This window comes from Cololabis saira, chromosome 19 (assembly GCF_033807715.1).
Source record: "Cololabis saira isolate AMF1-May2022 chromosome 19, fColSai1.1, whole genome shotgun sequence".
NCBI classification, from domain to species: domain Eukaryota; kingdom Metazoa; phylum Chordata; class Actinopteri; order Beloniformes; family Belonidae; genus Cololabis; species Cololabis saira.
Window position 1 is genome coordinate 12,227,432 of NC_084605.1, and position 22,315 is coordinate 12,249,746.

General features: G+C 38.6%; 1 protein-coding gene across 1 annotated transcript in view; it reads left to right on the forward strand.

The window, feature by feature from the left end:
- Positions 1 to 22,130: 22,130 nt before the first annotated feature.
- LOC133419084 (ankyrin repeat and fibronectin type-III domain-containing protein 1) overlaps positions 22,131 to 22,315 on the forward strand; it is a 176,143-nt gene continuing 175,958 nt past the window's right edge. The window contains exon 1 of the mRNA XM_061708101.1: positions 22,131 to 22,200. The gene's annotated coding sequence lies outside the window, so the exon portion shown is untranslated. The remainder of the gene's footprint in view (positions 22,201 to 22,315) is intronic.

Here is a 22,315-nt window from a genome sequence, read left to right on the forward strand (position 1 = left end):
ATGGTTTGTGTTCCTCAAATGTTTGTGTGTTTTGGTGCGACAGGTTAATGAGGTGCTTGAAAGCACACAGTCCAGCATGTCCGGGCATTTTGGGTATCCTTGATAATTTCTAATTTTAGCAATGCTGCATTCATTATCCTGTGGGCGAAAAAAGCGCTCTTTGAATGGAGGACTGATGCTGCCAAAATAACAAAATAAATACAAAAATTAATAAACGCTACAATAAAAACTAAAATATCATCGACTGATGAATAGTTATGTAGGCTATACTTAATGTAGACAGTGAGCGCTAAATTAATATTGCTGCTTAAATCCTCAACTATTCCTTTAACATTTTGTAGCAGCTCTAATTATTTACTTTGTCATTCTTCTTTGTTCTTGTCATATATTGATTTAATAATTTTTCAATTTCTCATTAATTGAGGGGGGTTGACTTTCAAAGCGTGTCATTAGGTTTGCTTCTCACCTGTTGGTTGATCATCAATGTGCATAGATTTAATTTGATTAAATTACACAAGAAACTGATCAGAAAAACAAATAAAATTAGAAGCAGAATTAAAAGCATTTGGGGAAATAAAAAACTTGGGAAGTGAAAAAAACTGAAAATATCATGACAAGGGTTATTAACACTTTTGAAAAAATACATTTAAAAATAAAACTAGATACATTGATTTAGGTACATGGACTATAGCTGCATTTAATTTAGTTAATTATTATTATATAGTATATTTACATATTAATTATATAAGTATAAGTATATATTTTATTGATTAGACAGACAATCTTACAGCCCTGGGAAACAGGGATGGCAGGGAATAGAGCGACACCTAAATGTAACCAATAAAAAAAGTGGGAGCAGTCGGGCCAGCATATCCATGCAAGCACAAAATTATAATTAAACTAAGAAACAAGCAGAAAAAAACCCCAACAAAGAAAAACAAAAAAGCCAGAGAGTGATGGCACATGAGCTGCAACCAGACAGCCTGTTAAAAGGTAATGTCATGTTGTTGGGGGATGGGAAGCTGATTTATCTAACCATACATACCTCCAGTGAGTGTGTGAACATTTCTCCAGACTTGTCTTTCTGTCTTTTTGCTTCTATTATGGTGCTATTTAAATAACATGCATTGCTTCTTTTAACACAATGTGTCCTTCTTGGCATATGTCTCTCTTTTCTACTTTGCCAGTGCTGTGCAGCTGGGCAGAGACTGATAACAGGCACAGCAGTTGTATCTCCTTTGCTCCCTTGCATGCTTTCTTCCCCTCTTCTCAACACATTCTGCAGCTGAAACAAGGTTGTGTTTCTGAGCTGTATGCACACTCATTGTAGGAACAAAGGGTAAAATAGGTCGCGCACATCCAAAAGCTCAACAGGTGCTGGTCTCAAAGCATAGATCCAGGAAAAAACAAGAGAGGAGGCCGCACACTTTTGCTCCCCAGTGCAGATTTATTTAGCACATCACACGTGACGTATCGAGCGCATTTTGCAGTCTGTAGAAGAGCAAAATGCGCTCGAAACGTCACGTGTGATGTGCTAAATAAATCTGCACTGGGGAGCAAAAGTGTGCGGTCTCCTATCTTGTTTTTTCCTGCACACTCATTGTACAAATATTTCACCTGAGTGGATGCAACATGTATAATTGATATGCGTAGAGAGTGGGATTGGTGCCCACATGCCTTTGCCTCATTCTCATTACTCTCCTTGTCAAGTAAAACCACTGATTTAAAGTGTGTCATCACTGGCTCCCCTCAGGCCTCGTATTGACTGTGACTGTTGAATCATCCCTTCCGGTTTCCTTTCCTATATGACGAACTTTGTATTAATGATTACGTTACATCACTGACCTGCTTCTGCGTTGTGCCAATCTCTCTGTCAGAGAGGGGTTCCTGATTTGCGTAACTTCAGTCCCCTCTGGCTGGTGAGTCACTCGTGAGTTGTGAGTCATCACAACAGGAAAAGGGCTTGTATCAATCCCCCCCTGTGCATGTGCACCCACTTATACATAGAAGTACCTGGCCCTGGGCTCATAATACACACGTGTATACAGTTCTAATCCATTTGACAAGCTGAGAAGTAAAAAAAAAATAGTTTTGGGTCTATATTTTTGGTATTTGTAAAACTATACACACATTACCAGAGGTGGACAGAGTACTTGACCCCAGTACTTGAGTAAGAGTACAAATACTACTGGTCAAAATTTACTCCATTACAAGTAAAAGTAGCTCAGTCAAAATATTACTCGAGTAAGAGTAGAAAAGTACTTGCTTTTAAAGGTACTTAAGTATCCAAAAGTAAATGCTTTTAAATTTAAGTAAAAGTAAGAGTAAGAGTAAGAGTACATTTCTTATTTTCCACATCACAAAATTACTATATTTTTTGAAAATAAATGTCTGTGGTTTGTCTGTGCCCTCGTTTTTTACTCGGTCGAACTCAAACATTGATTTAAGATACGGCCAAGGATTTTGTGAAAGTCCCTGCTCCGAGTCCGGCTCATTATCAGACTCAGACGACTCAGCGGATTGTCTTTCTTCTCCTGACGCAGGCGTAGCCATTGTTGCGGCTCTGTCTTGACAAACGCAGGCTACTTTGGCGGTATCGTTTTGAGGAGGCTTGACGTATTTCCGCTTTACGTACATCCCAGTGGAGAGCGTGCACTGTGATAGGTCTCCTCCTTTGACAAAAACAGCTTGTGTCCAATAGGATTTTAGGGAAGAAGAAAAAAGAGCAGACCTGAAAGTAACGAGTACTTTTCAGCCTTCCTAGAAATTTACTCGAGTAAAAGTAAAAATATTTGTCTTGGAAATGTATTCAAGTAAGAGTAATAAGTACCAAAGAAATCTAATACTCAAGTAAAGTACAAATCCTCTGGATATGTACTTAAGTACAGTACTCAAGTAAATTTACTCCGTTACTGTCCACCACTGCACATTACACACACAGTCACTTATAATAATGGAAAAACTTGTAAAAGAGTTTTTCTTTTACAGATGAAGTCCAAAAAGCAGGATCAGTAATTATTCCAGTTCTTTCCAATTACCGCTCTGTTGACGCAGCTTTGATAAGATAAGGCTAAGCATAATGATGAGGACACATTTTATATATGAGGAAATTCAATTGAGGAAGTCATCCAAGAGAGGGCGACACAGCTATTACAGTTTTGGAATAAGAGTTGAGTTCACACAGAAAATAATTTCCTTCATTATGAATGCCCTTATGATCCATTTAAGATGTCAAGGAGCAATTTTTATTATTCTAATTAAAAATTAAAAATGTAATATTTAAAATTCAGTGACCCACTGTCATGGTTTAACCTTTAGGTTCAGGTACTTTAAGCAGAATATTAATGTTTATACGATTATTTTCACTTAGACATGCTGTTGTTGAAACTAAAGGAAAGTAAAGGTTGTCTATATTTAAAATGTGCACAGTTCTGACGTGTTAATAGTTTCCAATTATTGTGTGTTGTATTGATGAAAACTGATACTGCTATCACGCTCTCGTTGCCAGAGACCAAAGCTCTGGGGGATTTATTCATTCATTAATCCCCAGAGCAGGTGTTTGAGCATGATTTTGATCATTCTCTAGTGGACACTGTTTTTCTTTTTTCAGAGATTAATTCATTGCTTATCAAATGGCATGGGAGCGTTTTTGAAACTAAATCTAAGGTCTAAATGTGGCTCGTGTCTTGGGCAACAAAGATATAGACTGCAGATAGTGTTTCAGATCTTCACATCTCTTAATAGCTCATTAATTTATGTCTTTGTCTGTGCTCACATCAGAGCCATTTATGTGGATCACTGACCGCCACCTTTTTTATAGGAATTAAATCCCTTCAATTGAGGATAAGTTAGGAACAATCTGATAGAGAAGTATGTGTAAAGAAACTAGGCTCTTTGGGGTCTGAAGGTTTAATGCTTTATTATTAGTGCATTTCATAGAATATATCAAAGACTTAGAAGCTGATTTGGGGAAGATATCATCTGGAAATTAGATTTTTCTTCTCGACAAATCAAACCCCCCAGAATTAAATATACAGTACATGCTTGAATGTGAGGCATAAAGTTTCAATAAATGACTTGTGGATGGTTGTCAACCAGTGCTTTTTTTCCCGGTGATGTGAGTAAGAGAATCGTCCCATTTACGTGTCATTGTCATTATAAAGTAATAGTGTGCTTTTATTCTTGTCTTGCAAATAAACAAATAAAAAGTGAGTATGTTAATAGGGTAAGGTATTTCTGGATGAAGTCCTTTTGATAGTTGAAACAAAGTATCAACAAAGCACCCTTCTTACCGTATGTGCAGGAACACTTGCATGAACCCTCCCCCTGTCCGTAATTGGTTGTACCAATGTTTATGTTTTGGGATGGGATATGAGCTTCCATTCGGGTTGTTTCTAGTCTACGGAGCCAGGGCTGTCTATGAAGACGGTTTCTTTTCTTCTTCTATTCATCAAATAGGCTGCTATTTATTGAAAAAGACAGAAAGTGTTATTATGATTTATAAAGCATGTACATTTGCATACCCTGCCTTTAATTGACAGGTGGGTGAATGCTATTTTTTCACAATTGGAGCTAAATACACTATCCTATTTGGGGCAGAGCTGGCGGAAAAATATGGGAGGCTCGCAAACAGGCCATTGCAGTTATATGTGACAACTATATTCCAACATTTTATGTGGATTATTTTTTAAAGATGATTCACGAGAGGTTGGTTCAGCATTTAATACCCTCTTCATTATTACACACAAAAAATAAATAAATCTTTGTGGCACTCCCATCTCCTGGCATTACTCAGACTGAAACACAGACACATCACGCACAAAGTAGCTGAAGAGAATAGTTTAAAACAGGGGTGTCAAACTCATTTTGTTTGGCGGGCCGGATTTGACCAATTTTTTTCTCGCGGGCCGCACACTCAAAATAACAAAAACGGTGCAAATTTCTTTTTTTCTAATTCTTTTTTTTTTTACTATTGTTATCTAATCCAATATCAGTTTACTTAATTTTAAAGGAAATATGCACTTTGTTTACACTCTAATAATGTAAAATATATTTCTTCAGGATCTTTTCTTGAAATTTCTCGTTTTTTTTCAAATTATGTAAGATACTTTTAATATAATTTTACAAAGATAAACAGAAACAAGTATGTTTTTTTTATATTTCGCTTTTTTATAGGAAATTTAATTAAAAGAAAAATCTTTCTTATTACATGGGGGAGTATTTCTTTGTGATTTAGAGATTTTTCCAGTACTGTGTTTTTATTTTTTTAAATTGGCGCGGATATCTATGCCAGTGTGCCGAAAAAGTCAGCACTTCTCTTTTACTGTTTTACTTTGTCACTATCCTCGTATTCAAAACTGAAATTCTCTGAATAAATATCAGCTATCATCTTTTTTAGCAGTGATATTTTTCCTGCGACAATATATAATAGTAGTCAGTTAATAAAAATAAACGACCGTCTACAAAGAAATAAAATCGGCAAATGCATTCTAGAAAACAAAAAAAATGTCGAAAACTGCTCTCTTTGTGGAATAACGATTGATTTGTAGAAGAAATATATTATCGCATATGCTGCGTTTCATGGCAATTATTTATGCCTTCTTTTTTAGTAAATTAACATTTCGGTTTTTTGCGTTGGAAACTTCTCGTGGGCTGCATGAAAATCTCTCTCGGGCCGCATGCGGCCCGCGGGCCGCACATTTGACACCCCTGGCTTAAAACTAATCGTAAAGCTAGAAGTTCGAAAATTGTTAGGCATAATAACACTGACAGCAGATCAGCAGGCTTGTTTTGGCTACTGCTGGCATATTTATTTACTGAGTGCTTGAGGTGGTTGTTTATGTTGCTCTTGTCACCATGCAGTCATGCTGAGTGGAAGTTTGCTGCATTCATTCTGATGGAGAAGAGAGATTATTTCTGCCTCTCTGGAAATGGCTGTTTGTTTGGGCACTATCGCTTTCCTGTGTGAGCGACTGTGTTGGATTTTCCAAAGCAGTGTGAACGACAACATCTCAGGTCTTTGTCCTCACACAGACATGATCTCAGCATGCTGTACAAATCTTCTTGTTATTTTGTTTTTCAATTTCTGCATGTGTGTTTATAAAATGGTGTCAGATGAAGCCCTACTGTGTTGCTAATCTAAGGGACGCTTATTCGGTTTTCATGTTGTGGACGCCCACTGGAGAAGCCCTCACAGCACATTATGTACTCCACTTTAGCATAAACACGGACAAAGAGCTACAACGGCTGCAGTGTAATCACCTACCAGATAATGACGACAGCGATAAATGACACTAAACGAACTCTAGTGTCATGAATCATGGAGGGTCAGCTGGACGTCGGACATGAGCACAAACAGACGTAGTGGTCAATGTCCATCAAAATACGGCGTGTTAGGAAGTCTGGGACTTTAATAATTGCTAAAAACAAATTCAGCAGTGAATATATTCAGTCGCTTTGTGAGTAAGAGAAAGATCAAGTGTATTTCCAGGAAGGATTAGTTTCCCATGATTGATACAGCTGCAGTTTTTTAATTTTTTAATCACACATGGTATTTACATTTTCTAAAAGGAATCATATAAAAATCATATTACACAATGAACCACTACAATTAAAGATCTTTTTCATAGATGTATTCTGCAAAACTATTTCCATTTGCTATTGTCAGGAATTGTTTTAGTGAGGACCCAGATGCAGGAGAGCAGGAGGCAGGAGTTCCAAAAAACTGAGATTTATTCACAAAAAACTTAACCAAAAACGCTGCTGAGCAGGATCAAAAAACGGAACATAAACATGAATAAGAAAACTAGGAAAATCTTCTGGAGTCCAACATGCACCGGGAACAAGTCTGACTTACTGCCGGCAATGCGAACCAAACTCCTGCTCCGATCATACAGAGACCGGACAGCCCTTAATAGAGGGGCCCGGACCCCATACTCACCGAGCGCCCCCCACAGACTGGAACGCGGGACACGGTCAAATGCCTTCTCCAGATCCACAAAACACATGTGGACTGGTTGGGCAAATTCCCATGAACCCTCAAACACCCTGCGGAGGGTATAGAGCTGGTCCAGTGTTCCACAGCCAGGACGAAAACCACATTGCTCTTCCTGAATCCGAGGTTCAACTATCGGCCGTATTCTCCTCTCCAGCACCTTGGAGTAGACTTTCCCAGGGAGGCTGAGAAGTGTGATCCCCCTATAGTTGGAACACATTCTCCAGTCCCCCTTTTTAAACTGAGGGACCACCACCCCGGTTTGCCACTCCAGCGGTACTGTCCCCTTCCTCCATGCAATGTCGCAGAGGCAAAAGTCTTCTTCCATGGCCTCCCCGAACTCCTCCCAGACCCAAGTTTTTGCCCCTAGGACTAGGAGCGAGCTGCGGCTTGCTTGGCCTGCCATTGTCGATGCAGCGTATTTCTCTGTGACGCTAAAAAAATTATATCTTTTTTTTTAGTTTACTGATGACTGCAGTATTTTTAAAAGTTTACTTCCTTGTTCCACGTTTGATATGGATTGCTGCAACGTTGGAATATTTTTGTTTTCTTTTTATTTTCAGTCATTTTTTAACAAGAGAAGATTTTTACAAAACAGTATAGATACAGGAAAATTTACTAGAATACCCTTTCAATACAAATTAAAGACCAATTCAGAGGTCATCCTTTACAGTCATGTTTTATCACCTAGTATAAGTGTTTTATGGTGTAGTTTCTTTTTTTTCTCTACAGAGGTGCTCAGCCTACATTTTCCTTATTTCTTACTTCATTGTAAAATGTGGCTGCTAAGCACTATCAAATAGGGCTGCAATGAATAATTGAGATAGTCGACAATTATTATGTATATTATTATATCAATTATTGGTTGGTTACGTCATTAAATGTCTGTTTAATGGAACTTAAAATACTTTTATAAAGCAATAACAGTATTCATGTTTTTTTTAATGACATCAGTCAATATAATAGCTGTAAAAAGTGCTGATATTTTTGTCTGTGTTTCAGGTGGTTGATGTGACACATTTACACATTTTCTGACGCGCTCTCTGTCCGCTGGTGGAACCACATGCATGTGTCAGTGAGCAATACAGCCAAGCTAACTGTTAAACTGAAACAAAAAAAATGTAGTATATAGGCCCTATATGAAAAGTACTGATCAATTTAATTCCCCCTTTCCTCTCTTCTGTAGATATTTCAGTTTTTTCTTAAAGCAGGGTTTGTGATCAATCATACTGTAAAATCTTTGAGGGTTTTTTTTTTTTAGAGAAAGCTGGATCCCATTATCTCATTTTATTCCACGACCCCTTGATCTTGGCCACTGATACATTTGAAGGCATCGGAAATGACCTCTTCACATTTCTGTCATTTGCTGCTACATGAACAAGTAACTAATGGATCTGCAGTTTCACATTCGAAAGAGCTCTCCCAGTCTGTTTTATTTGTCCGCCACAGACAGGTCTCCATCAGGATTGTATTTCTATGAGTGTGATTGTCCAGATTTACAGCTCCAGTCCCAGTACGGGTGACTGCCTCTCCATGAGGAGATGAATGAGACTGATAAATTCATACATACTCGTGACATTTTTATAAACAGGCTCTCTGTAGCTGAGGTGCCAATTTATAGAAATAATACGACAGACCGATGCACTATTCCTTGACAGAAGTGGCAATTTAGTAGTTTATTTTTCCATTTTTAATACCATTATTCATTGCTCTGTTTTTGTAAGTTTTGCCAACTCACTTGGTAAAGAAATTGGTTGATAGCTGGTTTTAGTTTGTTCAGTCATATTTTTATTACAAAACAAAATGTTATATCAGTTAGTTTTGTCTCCTTAGCACTAAAACCGCATTTGTTTTCCTTTTTTGTTTGTTTTAAACCAGATTTTTTTTTTCTTAAAGGTATTGTGACATAATTTTTAACATGCTTTTAACACTATTAAAAGTCTTCAAATGTGTCTAAAAGGGTGTAACAAGAAAAACTTCACTCCAGTACTCCATGCCTGGCTTTTTTTATGACGGTGTTTTTTGCGCCGTGAAAAACGCGTCCTTTTCCCCCTTTCCTGTCAATCATTGCCCCGCTCCTCCTCCCAACCCGCCCCCCCCCCCCCCCCCATCCTCCACTCCTCCTCTCCCCCAAACTCCCCGCACACAGCAGACAGTGGATCAATGGTATGTGATTTTGTCTTGCACACCGTCCACGGGCTGAGCCTCAATCAGAAGCACTCAGGCACCCGACCGCCACCGGGCAAGCGGTCTTCCGTACGCCACATTTCCCACGCCCGCCGCTCGGACGGGGATTCGGCGCTGAGCTCTTCCCTCTTCGCTCGCCGCTACTGAGCTGAGTTTCTTTTCCTCCGCTTAGTAATATGCTTATGCAGCGGGTTGTCTCGTCTGATCTGAGGTCGTAGGCGAAAAAAAAAAGCAGAGCGTGGGTGGAGAGGAGAGAGGCGGTGCCCGTCTCTCTCCCTCCAGCCCGCGGCTCAGCGCTGATGGGCAGGGAGCTGGGTGGGGGGGCGGTGATTTAGCGGCCCTTTACGTAACGGTCCGCCACCAAACCAGATGCGCCGTTTTTGCACAATTATGTGGAAAATCCCAGAAAGCACACAATACACTGAATGTTAAAAGTTCGTTTTTTTTGGGTGTAATTGATGTCAAGACACCCAACAAAACTAAAAAAATCAAGAAAAATGTGTTTTTCATGTCACAATGCCTTTAAACTCAAGGTTTATATGAGCGCAGGGAAATGTTCCATCTTCGTCAGATCAAAGGGAGTTCCTCCAGTCTCAGACTCTAAATCTACAGCGGGAGCATTGGATGTTCAGCCAGACCTGGGAACTAGATGCTCTCTGTCACAGTGGGTTGATCCAGTCAAGTCTTTTCTGTTCACTACCCTAACTTGCTGCTATAAATCCTGACAGCGTAAGCTACACCTTAATGCCTCGGCGTATCTCCCCGGAAGGATTGATATGCCAGTTGATCACTGGGGATTGTGTGGGAAACCACTACTGAGAACAGGAAGCTTCAGTAGGAGAGGTGGGAAGGCCGGAGTCATTCTTTTCATCTGTTTCCACGGCTTTGCCTTAGTCTCACTTACCTTCTCGTGTCTGAGAACAACTTTTAATTACGTGTTTCAGACATCAAGAAGCATCATCAACATTTATCCTGGAAGACATGTTTTATCAGTTATTTTATGGGTCAAGGGAAAAGTGTAGTTCAAAGCAGGCAGTCAGTACTAATATAGCTTCATATTTTATTTAGACAAGCCCCCGGGAGCTGAAGTTCACTAAATTGAAGTGTGTCTGGCTGGCATCATTTTAACAAGAAAGGGGTGTAGTGTTTTTATAGATCAAGGGAGAAAAACAGATTTATCAGTCGGGTACCTTTTTCTTCAAGCAGAGCATTTCCATCTCTGTCCCTGAAGATGGATCACTTAGAGGAATATGATGTTATAATATACAGTGATGTGTATGCATTACTGCTTTCCTTTGTTACTGTGTCCATTTGCAGAGATCATTTAGAAATTGCTTGTCCTGCTTCTCCTCCTGATATTATTCAAAAAGCTTGTACAAGCAAAATCTTGAGCGTTGTTATGTAATGACTGGTAAGATTGCTGCAACAGGATAAAAAAAGTAATGTATGATATTATACATGCAATTTCAGTAAGATGTAAGACCAACATACTAAATTAAGCATGCTGATTGTTGACCACAAAGTAGAGGAAAGGAACTGTCTTCATACTGTAAAATGTTGCAATGCTTTGTTGAAGTATGTGGGGAGGGAGTATTGCATGTTTGTGGGATCACTGAGTCCACAGCTGATAAGTGAAGGTGGAATGAAGAATCAGTGTGTCTTTATACCACAATTTCTGTGTGAAAGTGGCTATAGAGATCAACATTTCCCTTTGAGAAAACACTTCTTTTTTGGGGGGAGGGTCAGTTTGTTTGGCCGACTCATGTGACACACAACCTGGAGAACGCCACTCCATATAAAGCAATCTCTTAGATAGGGCTGGGCGATATATCGAGATTTTAATATATATCGATATATTTTAAACGCGATATGGTACGAGACAATATCGTTTATATTGATTTAAAAAAAAGAAAAAACATTTTTTTTTTCAATTGACTTGAATGTTTTATTTGAGATTTGCACAAATGTTTTGTTATTTGCACAACTGTCAACCTCAGTGGACAAGTCTGCCTGTTACTGTCTACATTGTATTAATTGTACAGTGTATTTTAATTTAATTGTTATGCAGGAAAGGGATATTTGTTTTATTTTATTCAAGAAGCATTTTGATTCTATATATGCAGGCAGTTTATTTTTATTTCATTTGTTTTATACATTTTGATATTGTGCAGACCTCTGTTAATAAAGGAACCTGTGTGACATTTGGCACGAGGCTTTGTATTAAAACTGATTGTTTTTTTAATGGTTTGCCTCAGAAAAAAATGAAGCTAACAGAGATGCTATGCTATAATGCTTTGGGGGAAACCCCAAGTATGGCACAGAAAAAATATCGAGATATATATCGAGTATCGCCATTCAGCTAGAAAATATTGAGATATGACTTTTGGTCCATATCGCCCAGCCCTACTCTTAGATTTTAGTGATTTTATGTGGTGTCTGTTTCTTTTTTTTTTAAGTAGAACTACAACATTTTATCATAGGTCCAAGGCCTGTAAAATTATATTTTTCAGTGCACTCTTATATTTTGAGATGAGTAAAAGAGAAAAAAGGTTAAGGATTATCTGGGGCATTAAAGGGGATAAAAGGGATATTCACTGGATTTTTAATGAAGAACATTTTTTTGGATTTCCAGTGACAGAAAGAGATTGTCTTGTTGCTGGAATTAGCTGAAATTATTGCAGTTGGTACATGTGTTGGTACAGGTACTGGCTTTGTCATGCTTTGCACATCTCCAACCAAGATGATGGAAATGGAACCATTTGTCCACTCGAGTAATTGAGTGATGAAGAATAGCATAAAAAAAAAACGTTTGAAAACATAGGTAAATGCTTGCTGCTTTCAATCCACCAAAAGAGAGATGGATTAAAAAAAACAATCTTTTGGTTTTGGCATAGAGCTGAAGTGTGTTTGCAATCATTTCCATAACAGGTGGAACTGCTTGTTTTACTGCATCTGCAGGTGTAGCTCAAAATACCAATAGATTCAAGTGGCTGTGTTTCATTGATTTTTCCTTTTGAATTACTACACAGTCTGTCGGCCCAAATGCAATTCTACAATGAGTAGTGAACCCAGGTTGTTGGAGAGTTATGATCAAGGAAGTACCGAGGGACATGAACAGCAAGGGGCAGATGCTGATAGCCTGTGGAAGAAATTACTCAAGAAAGAGACATGGAAATCAAAAGAGGTGATGACTTTTACATACTAGAAAATTGAGACAGGTGTGTCACAGCTGGGACATGCTCACTTCTGCACTCAGGGGATGAGAAAGGCATTATCCTGTGGCTCATTTTTGAGACTCTTTACTCGTGAGTGACTCATAAAGACTGAGGTGGCCATGTTCATCCTCGCTGTGCTCTGGAGAGTGAGTGTGAGATGCTTATCTCCCTGTGAGCCTATCAGAGATTCTTCTGCTGTGTTTCAATGTGACAGCGTTCGTTTTTACTGTGAATAACTTCACCTCTGTGCATAAATCTTGAAAATGATCATGTCTCACTGATCCCGGTACGAAACGCTACTGTTATGGGAGTATATTCCTGTCTTTAATCAAGAGCATACTTTTTAGATTTGAGAGAATTGAGCGGTTTTCACCTTCAGATATTGTGCTGCTGTTTCTCAAAATCCTTTGCTCGAATCAAAAAGTCCCTGCTTGCGTATAGAAATGCTATTTTCGTCCTCAGAACAAACGTTCTGCTGCCAAATCAGTGGTTGCTCACACAAAACTCCCTCTCTGCAGTTTCAGCCCCTCCCCTCTGCTCTTAGTTTTTTTTCCACTCACATGTGAAACTTGTCCTCACATATTTTATTTCTGCCCTTTTAGATTGTTGGGGAATAACATTGTTAAAATATCCCGCAGCCAAAAGAAAAAAAACATTTGATTCTGACCAATAAAATCGTCATCTACGACTTTGACTCATTTTGCTGTCATGGATCGCAACGGTGAAGAACCTCAGGTAAGTGTAAGATTTTAAGCATCGAGAACGTATTTGGCAGTACTGTTTAATTTTCTCGTAGTTTGGCAGAAGTCAAGGATGAACCGTAAAGTAGGAATGGGTGATATTTTACCGTTCACGATAAACCGTCAAAAATATTCCCCACGGTAAGAATTTGTCATCTCACGGTAAAAACGATAAATTGAGGAAATGAGCCAGAAAGAAAGAAAGAAATGAGCCTGAAAGAAAGAAATGAGCCTGAAAGAAAGAAAGAAAGAAAGAAAGAAAGAAAGAAAGAAAGAAAGAAAGAAAGAAAGAAAGAAAGAAATGAGCCTGAAAGAAAGAAATGAACCTGAAAGAAAGAAAGAAATGGGCCTGAAGGAAGGAAGGACGGAAGGAAGGAAGGAAAGAAAGAAAGAAAGAAAGAAAGAAAGAAAGAAATGAGCCTGAAAGAAAGAAAGAAAGAAAGAAAGAAAGAAAGAAATGAGCCTGAAAGAAAGAAAGAAAGAAGGAAAGAAAGAAAGAAAGAAAGAAATGAGCCTGAAAGAAAGAAAGAAGGAAAGAAAGAAAGAAAGAAAGAAAGAAATGAGCCTGAAAGAAAGAAAGAAGGAAAGAAAGAAAGAAAGAAGGAAAGAAATGAGCCTGAAAGAAAGAAAGAAAGAAATTGGCTTGAAGTAAAGAAAGAAAGAAAGAAAGAAAGAAAGAAAGAAAGAAAGAAAGAAAGAAAGAAAGAAGGAAAGAAATGAGCCTGAAAGAAAGAAAGAAAGAAATTGGCTTGAAGTAAAGAAAGAAAGAAAGAAAGAAAGAAAGAAAGAAAGAAAGAAAGAAAGAAAGAAAGAAAGAAAGAAAGAAAGAAAGAAAGAAAGAAAGAAAGAAAAAGTATTTTTTTTATCGTCATTTTTATCGTTATCGGGATAAATGCCAGAAATGATCGTAATACATTTTTTAGTCCATACCGCCCATCCCTACCGTAAAGTAGCACAAAATAATGACAACCGATTTTTCATCATTTTTAAATCAACTTCTTGAGTTAAATGCTTTCTCCTTTGGTTTATTAGACAATCCCACTGTTATTAATTATAGATCCGTCACTCTGATGGTGAAGGTCCAGTGAGGCCAACCATACAGACATGTTACTGCCGTCATGTTACATAGTACCACTGGATAACGCCTTGCGACTCTTTCCCTCACTTCATTTATTTAATTTCTGATGTGGTTGCAGCCCTTACTAAGATAGATCATGACGGCAGATAAAACAGTATTATTTCAGGATTAACATGTATGTCCTGATTTTGAATATTGTTTCTCTCCTCTTTCATTTTATTATCGATGTGTCTTTTCAACATCTAGCACACTGTGTTTATGTTCGGTGTCGACATGGACGAGTGGTGGATAACGCTGTGAAGATGAGGTCTGTTTTACTTCTCCTCAGTGACAGTAAGTTACAGATATCAGCTTCATTTGAAGCAGACATATGTTGAATGGTGGTTGCGGTATCCAGTCCAGCAATAAATCTTATCAGAGATTAGATTTTCACCTTTCTGGACAAAGAAAGGAATTGTTGCACCAGTTTATTGATTGTTGTGAAAACTGACATTTGGTGACTGTATCATGCCTGGAATCAAAGATATTGTCAATCATTTCTGGTGTTGCCCCAACCAAGCCTCTTCCGAGAAGTCAATGTGTGTTTTTAGTAACTGATGTTAGAATAAATGTTTTGGTTTCTATTTAATTTTTTGTTTTCTTTCTTCTATTTCTATTTCTCAGCTGCAGTAACGTGCTCTTCTGCTGCATGGCTGCTACCAACACATGGGAGCAACTGATGAACCACTGGCTGGTCTGGTTCATAGGATGTCTAAAGGGATCCCATAAACATGGGCTGAATCTAGACATGTTTTGTTAAAAGCCAGTTTTAGGCAGATCTGTCATCTTGGCAAATCACTGTAGTTACCTGAATGGAATTACAAGACCCTACAGTAAAACTGTCTACGCTCTCAAAGACCTGCAGCTACATGTCACACCTGCAGACCTGCTGATGATCATTGCTTCCAGGAGGATGAAGACTAGAAAAGACCTCCCCAGAAGAAGAGTGAGGTCTGGGGTTTGTGGCACCAACACAGCCACCAACCACGTATCAACTTGTGAGAAGTCATGTTTCATGGGGAGAACATGGTCTACAGTACCTGTGTACAAACTTGTAAAATGTAATGAATCAACCATTGCTTTTACATTGTTTACATATAAATATGCACATACTCTATGCAGACAAAGAATTAATGAAATACTCCTGTGAATAGTTTTAATAAATTACAAATACCTGAAGTACTACAGTTGCATGATATGATATTTACATATAAAAAAACATATATTTTTTATAAGGTGGTGCAACCTGAAAACTAGTGTATTTAATTTTTGGGGTCAGAAAGTGCGTTCCTTATTTACCAAACAGCAGTAGTTTAGGAAACAGCATTTCTGCTTTTTTTCCCTGAACCCTGTCAGCTCTGCTGATCACAAGTTGTCCTCATGTCTCAGGGATATGTGGTCTTGGTCAGAACATCAAATATCAGGTCTGGCTGGCTCTTCTGGACTTGCAGCACTCAGTCCCTCTCAGCAACCATAGTTTTCTCAAAAAAGAAACCTATAAATCACATTATTTAAGCATAGTTATGAGCAGTGGTGGACAGTAACGGAGTAAATTTACTTGAGTACTGTACTTAAGTACATATCCAGAGGATTTGTACTTTACTTGAGTATTAGATTTCTTTGGTACTTATTACTCTTACTTGAATACATTTCCAAGACAAATATTTTTACTTTTACTCGAGTAAATTTCTAGGAAGGCTGAAAAGTACTCGTTACTTTCAGGTCTGCTCTTTTTTCTTCTTCCCTAAAATCCTATTGGACACAAGCTGTTTTTGTCAAAGGAGGAGACCTATCACAGTGCACGCTCTCCACTGGGATGTACGTAAAGCGGAAATACGTCAAGCCTCCTCAAAACGATACCGCCAAAGTAGCCTGCGTTTGTCAAGACAGAGCCGCAACAATGGCTACGCCTGCGTCAGGAGAAGAAAGACAATCCGCTGAGTCGTCTGAGTCTGATAATGAGCCGGACTCGGAGCAGGGACTTTCACAAAATCCTTGGCTGTATCTTAACTCAATGTTTGAGTTCGACCGAGTAAAAAACGAGGGCACAGACAAACCACAGACATTTATTTTCAAAAAATATAGTAATTTTGTGATGTGGAAAATAAGAAATTTACTCTTACTCTTACTTTTACTTAAATTTAAAAGCATTTACTTTTGGATACTTAAGTACCTTTAAAAGCAAGTACTTTTCTACTCTTACTCGAGTAATATTTTGACTGAGCTACTTTTACTTGTAATGGAGTAAATTTTGACCAGTAGTATTTGTACTCTTATGAGAAACCATTTACAAAAAATAGACAAACCTGCATTTTTCTGCTGTGGTTGCTCCTCCTCTCCTTCTGCCTCCACTTCCTCTACTCCTCTGTCCTCCACTATCACATTGATGTAATAATACCATAGTGAAGGGAAGATGTTTGAAAAAATATACTTTATACTGTACATGTAGAAGATCTGCGTGTAACTGTACACAAAAATCAAGGTTCGGTTCATTTTCGGTACAGTAAGGGAAAAAAAACAAAACATAAAAATTGCTTTTCGTTTAATTTTCAACTTTTGCAAATAACGGTTTATATATTTTCTTATAATAATGAAACATTAAAAAGTAAATAAAAATAGGAATCAAAAATTGAATACTGCTTACCAACTTATTACCAACTTTCTTTGGATGTTTTTATTTCAAATGAATTGGATCCTTCAATTAATTGGTGTCATAATTTATTTCGAATATATTGATAACATCAACATATCGGACATTCAGGGAGCCCCCCTCCTTTGAGGTGCAAAATGGTTGAGTCCGCCTCGCAGCAACCGGGGTAACGTCAGCGAGCCTTGATTGAATGACCCGGGGAACAGCCGTCCCACATTTTGAATATTAGGGTAATACATTTGCCCACCACTGGAGGGAGGCACTTCAGTCACAGACAACTGTGTTTCAGTGTCTATTTGTTGCTTTTGGAGATCCAGCTTTTTACAAATGACATTTGTAAATACATGAACATCTTTTTGATGTTGCAGCAAGCACATTATGGAGTTGAGTGTATATGGCTGGTGTAATTATATTTAACAAAATATGTATTGTGTTCTCAAATGGATGTTTCCAATGTGAACATTTTTGAGTCTGAATGAAAATAGCTCCAAATATTATGATTTATTAATCAGATGAAACTATTTCAGAGCTCCATGGAAATGAAAACGGTCAATAGTTTGTGCTCAGTCCCTCCTCACTGTGCTGGTAAATTTCTTTTCGACACTTGACGTTCACTCAACTGCTGCTGTGTCCTGTTTTACTCCAGAGACACTGACTGTCACTGTCTTCCTCTAAAGTCCAGCCCTCGCTGTCTTCCTCGTCCTTGTTTCCTCTCCTCTATTTGTTTTCAGGTATTTCAAGTCATCCTCATTAATCAGCTATGGTCTTCCTCCTACAAAACATTTTTTATGTGACAGCAACATTTATTATAACATCTGAAAATTACCAAAGATTTATTTAGTAATATTTTAATGTATTATTATTTTCTGTTGCTGGGCCAGTGTTTTGGAGCCATGACAGAGGATATTGCCATCATTATTTCATGTTGCTTAGCACACTAGTGGACATATTGGAGAAGGAGTGCTCAGATCCTGTGGGACATCAATGTGCTGATGGGTGACCAACAAACTGTGGAAGGCAGTGGCATTAGAGACAACATTCATAAGAGACAGCAATATCAAAAAGAAAGAAATATGAGGGAGAAAAAAACAAGACTAAAATTGGAATTTAAAAACATGTGAATTCAACAGTGGTGCCATCAGTAATTGAAGCACTTGAAGTTGAGACTCCAAACTATGTAGAGCCCCTCAAAGGTTCCGGCTTCTAGTAAATGATCCAAGCTTGAAGGGCAACTGTGTCGCTTTTTATAGGAGGAAATCAGAGGAACAGGATAATACTCAGTCACTGAAAATAAAACACTCCAGCCAATGCTGTGTCTGAGCGGATGTGCATACATTTACTATTGTGCATTTTAGGGATGGGCGGTATGGACTAAAAAATGTATCACGATTATTTCTGGCATTTATCCCGATAACGATAAAAATGACGATAAAAAAAATACCAATTCAACTCCACCTTTTTAACTATGAATATCTCGCTCTCAGATCCGCCATGTTTGTCATCAACGGGAATTTATCTTTCTTTCTTTCTTTCTTTCTTTCTTTCTTTCTTTCTTTCTTTCTTTCTTTCTTTCTTTCTTTCTTTCTTTCTTTCTTTCTTTCTTTCTTTCTTTCTTTCTTTCTTTCTTTCTTTCTTTCTTTCTTTCCTTCCTTCTTTTTTCCCTTCCTTCCTCCTTTCCTTGTTTTTTCCCTTCCTTCTCCCCTTTCCTTCCTTCCTTCCTTCCTTCCTTCCTTCCTTCCTTCCTTCCTTCCTTCCTTCCTTCCTTCCTTCCTTCCTTCCTTCCTTCCTTCCTTCCTTCCTTCCTTCCTTTCTTTCTTCCTTCCTTCTTTTTTCCCCTTCCTTCCTTCTTTCCTCCTGCTCTCTCCTTCCTTCTTCCCTTCCTCTTTTCTCCCTTCCTTCCTTCCTTCCTTCCTTCCTTCCTTCCTTCCTTCCTTCCTTCCTTCCTTCCTTCCTTCCTTCCTTCCTTCCTTCCTTCCTTCCTTCCTTCCTTCCTTCCTCCCTCCCTCCCTCCCTCCCTCCCTCCCTCCCTCCCTCCCTCCCTTCCTTCCTTCCTTCCTTCCTTCCTTCCTTCCTTCCTTCCTTCCTTCCTTCCTTCCTTCCTTCCTTCCTTCCTTCCTTCCTTCCTTCCTTCCAAAAATCAGCTTTACACAAAAACATCATCAACAGGAATTTATCGTTTTTACCGCGTCATGACAAATTCTTATCGTGAGGAATTTTTTTTACGGTATATCGTGAACGGTAAAATATCGCCCATTCCTAGTGCATTTAATGAAGAAGAATATTCTCTAATCAGTAAAGATGAGGAATGCAGCAATTTTAGGAAATATGTTTTTCAACCTGTGGAATTTCTCTGTCAGCCATTTCAGCATGCTCTGTCTCTCTCTTTCTGTCTCTGTTCTTACTACCCAGGGACTTGGGCTCGAAATATTACTGCGCCTGGTGGGCAATATAGTCAGCCCACACTGCTTCCCAGATCAATGTGCAGTCAACGGGTGGGGTAGCGCAAATCATGACAGAGAGGCAGGGAATGAAGAGAATTTTGACAGAGAAAGAGGGAGACAGGAGAGGTTGATCAATAAGCTGAACTCTTTAGCCCTGGAGCCTGCAAACACACACAGCCCACACCTTTCACACAACATTAACTGTGGCGTGGGATCACAGAAGCGGCACGCACTCTCACAAAAATACACCCAGACGCACTGGCACACGGACATGTTGTCTGCAAGTTGCCAGTATCCAAATCTGCACCAGTGTTGCTGGGACAAATTATTTCACATGCACTGATTCAAATCCTGTTTAACTTATTATTTCAGTTCAGTTTTATACAAAAACCAGATTGACACATTTATTGTGAATTTTGAAAGAGTCATCTCTTAATCTCTTTACACCTGCTTTCATAGTATTAAGAGGCTCTCCAGTTTGTTTTATTGAAGCTACCAGAAAAAAACTGAACACAAATGAAAAAAATAAAAGTACTGATTTGTTTTTCTTTCATAGCACTTAGAATGACCTTCGGATTATACCACAGCTGCAGATAAGAAAACACTTGCTACCCGGTGAGGCAGAATGAGCAGATTTATTTTTAAGGTGCAATAAATGCTGTGAGAAAGTCTATTTTAAGGCAAGTCGAGATGCATTGCCAACCTTAAGAAAAAAGTTTGTAATGCCTAAACCTAGCTGTGTGCAGTCCTGCAAAAGTATTGCAGGGTGTAGTGACGTAATGGGTGTGGCATTACTTGAATATGGCTCTTTAAAATGTAAACCTGGAATATAAAATGATAGTTCTAAAAGGAGCTCATGGAAATACTTTATTTTGAATAGTTTTAATTAGAATAAGGGCAATCATTTTAATATTGCTGTTTATGTAAACAGAGTCTTTGTGTTTCTGTTTCTGCGGATCTTTTTTCCATTAAAACATTGATTTTCAACTTTCTTTGGCAAGTTAGGATGATCTGGGGGATATTTGCGGATGCAGTTATTTTGTGTTTTTTTTCTTTTGTAATATTTAAATGTGTAACTATGCTAGCAGCAAAATTATTCACACATTATTTCCTGAAATAAGACTTCAAAATCCAGATGCGTTGAAGAAAAGACATGGAGGAGAAGAAAAATTTTAAAGCTACTTGGAATTTCTTTACACCACATGTGCCGGCCATAACTATTTATGTGGCCCTCTAGAGATTTAAAGTCATAATCGTTTAATCAAAGCAGCCGCTCTCCATCATGCAGCAACGTTATGTACTGCCGCAACTGGCCCTTTTATTCACTAACTTATAAAATGTTTGTAGGACTCAGGAGGATGCAACAATATCAGTAGCCTATTGCAGTGTGTGTTTTGATGGTAGATTTCAGATTTCAGACAAAAAGAGAGACCATGGACAGAGTGAAGAGAGAAAAGGAGGATTGTTCGCAGCGCTTAACAACAGATCCTGGACTTGTTACAGTGAGGGAGTTCGTCCGCACCTTGGATTTTAAAGTGCTGTTGCAGAGATGGATCAAGTGAATTTTTTTGGGCAGATTTCAACTTTTTTGCCTGATTTTTCAGTGATAATAATAATAATAAAAATAAAAATAAAAATAATAATAATAATAATAATAATAATAATAATAATAATAATAATAATAATAATAATAATAATAATAATAATAATAATAATTGTAATAGTAACTGCCTTTGGAACGCCACCGAAAATAAAATAATTGAAGCGTATCAGACAAAGAGAAAGGGATGATGAAAGTTTTTGAAAAGGAAAGTATGTGGTGACGGATGGAAGGACAGAGAAGCAATTAAAGCAAAGTCATGGGGAAGTAAATTGACGATACACCTGAAAGACTTTGAGGAAAGAAAGAACTCATGGTCCCCTGTTTTGAGACGAAAACAAAGACAGACAAGGATGAGACAATGAACTGAGAAAAGACTGTCTGCAGCTGAAAGAGACATGCTCACACACTTCCTCACTAATGAACACTTCACAGAGCCCTCCCGCCACACCTCCTTCTCCTCTTTTCTCCTTTGCATTCTTCCCATGCTGTCTTTTTTATTTTTGGTAAAATTAATCAAATGGGAAATGAATGTTTCATTACTGATGCAATTACCGATGAATGGTGCACGCATCCCCACAGGTGTAAATAAAAGCGAGGAGGAATATGCAGGGAAAGTTATGATGGTGGAGGTGCCTCTCGGGTTGCGTGTGTGTGTGTGAGGGAGGGGAAAAAAGCGAGCATGATAGGGAGTTAGAGTGATACACACACAACGTTCTACCATTGTCACCTGCTCTGTGTGTGTGTGTATGTGCTCACCAAGTAATGAGCAGTGGTGTGAAAGAATTCATGCATGAAAGAGAAAACGCGAGTAGGCAACACAGACAATATACGCTAAAAGAAAGAAAAAAGAAAAAGGAGAGAGAGAGAGGGAAGTGGGCTTAGGTACAAGCATCATAGTAGCTCATATTCTCCTTCAAGTGCAGCTTCCTCTAGCACACAAGAGGAGCGACACTGAGCCCTCCCTCTCCGGCTTTTTCTCTCTCCTCCTTCTCGTCTGCTGTACATTGGTGGTGGTGGGGGGCAGTACTCCTGCTGTATCGATGGGTAGGCAGTTACAAACGTTACTATTTTGAGAGTCAGTGTATATGCTCTGTGCGCAGTGGCGAACCAGCGAAAGGGGGAGAGAGAGGCATAAAAAGACTGAGCAGGCTTTGGCTCATTCTTCTGCACATTAAATCCTGTGCAAAAGGGGATGAGAGAGCACAGGGAGCCTCGGACCTGCAGCTGATACAGAGCCGCGCCGCTGATTACAGGTAGTAGTAAAAGCAGACTGATCAAAAGTCAGGAGGTTGCGCACCAGAGAGCAGAACCTTAGTCATCTTTAATTTTGTGTTGCTTTATTTTTTTCAAAAACAAATCAAAACAAAC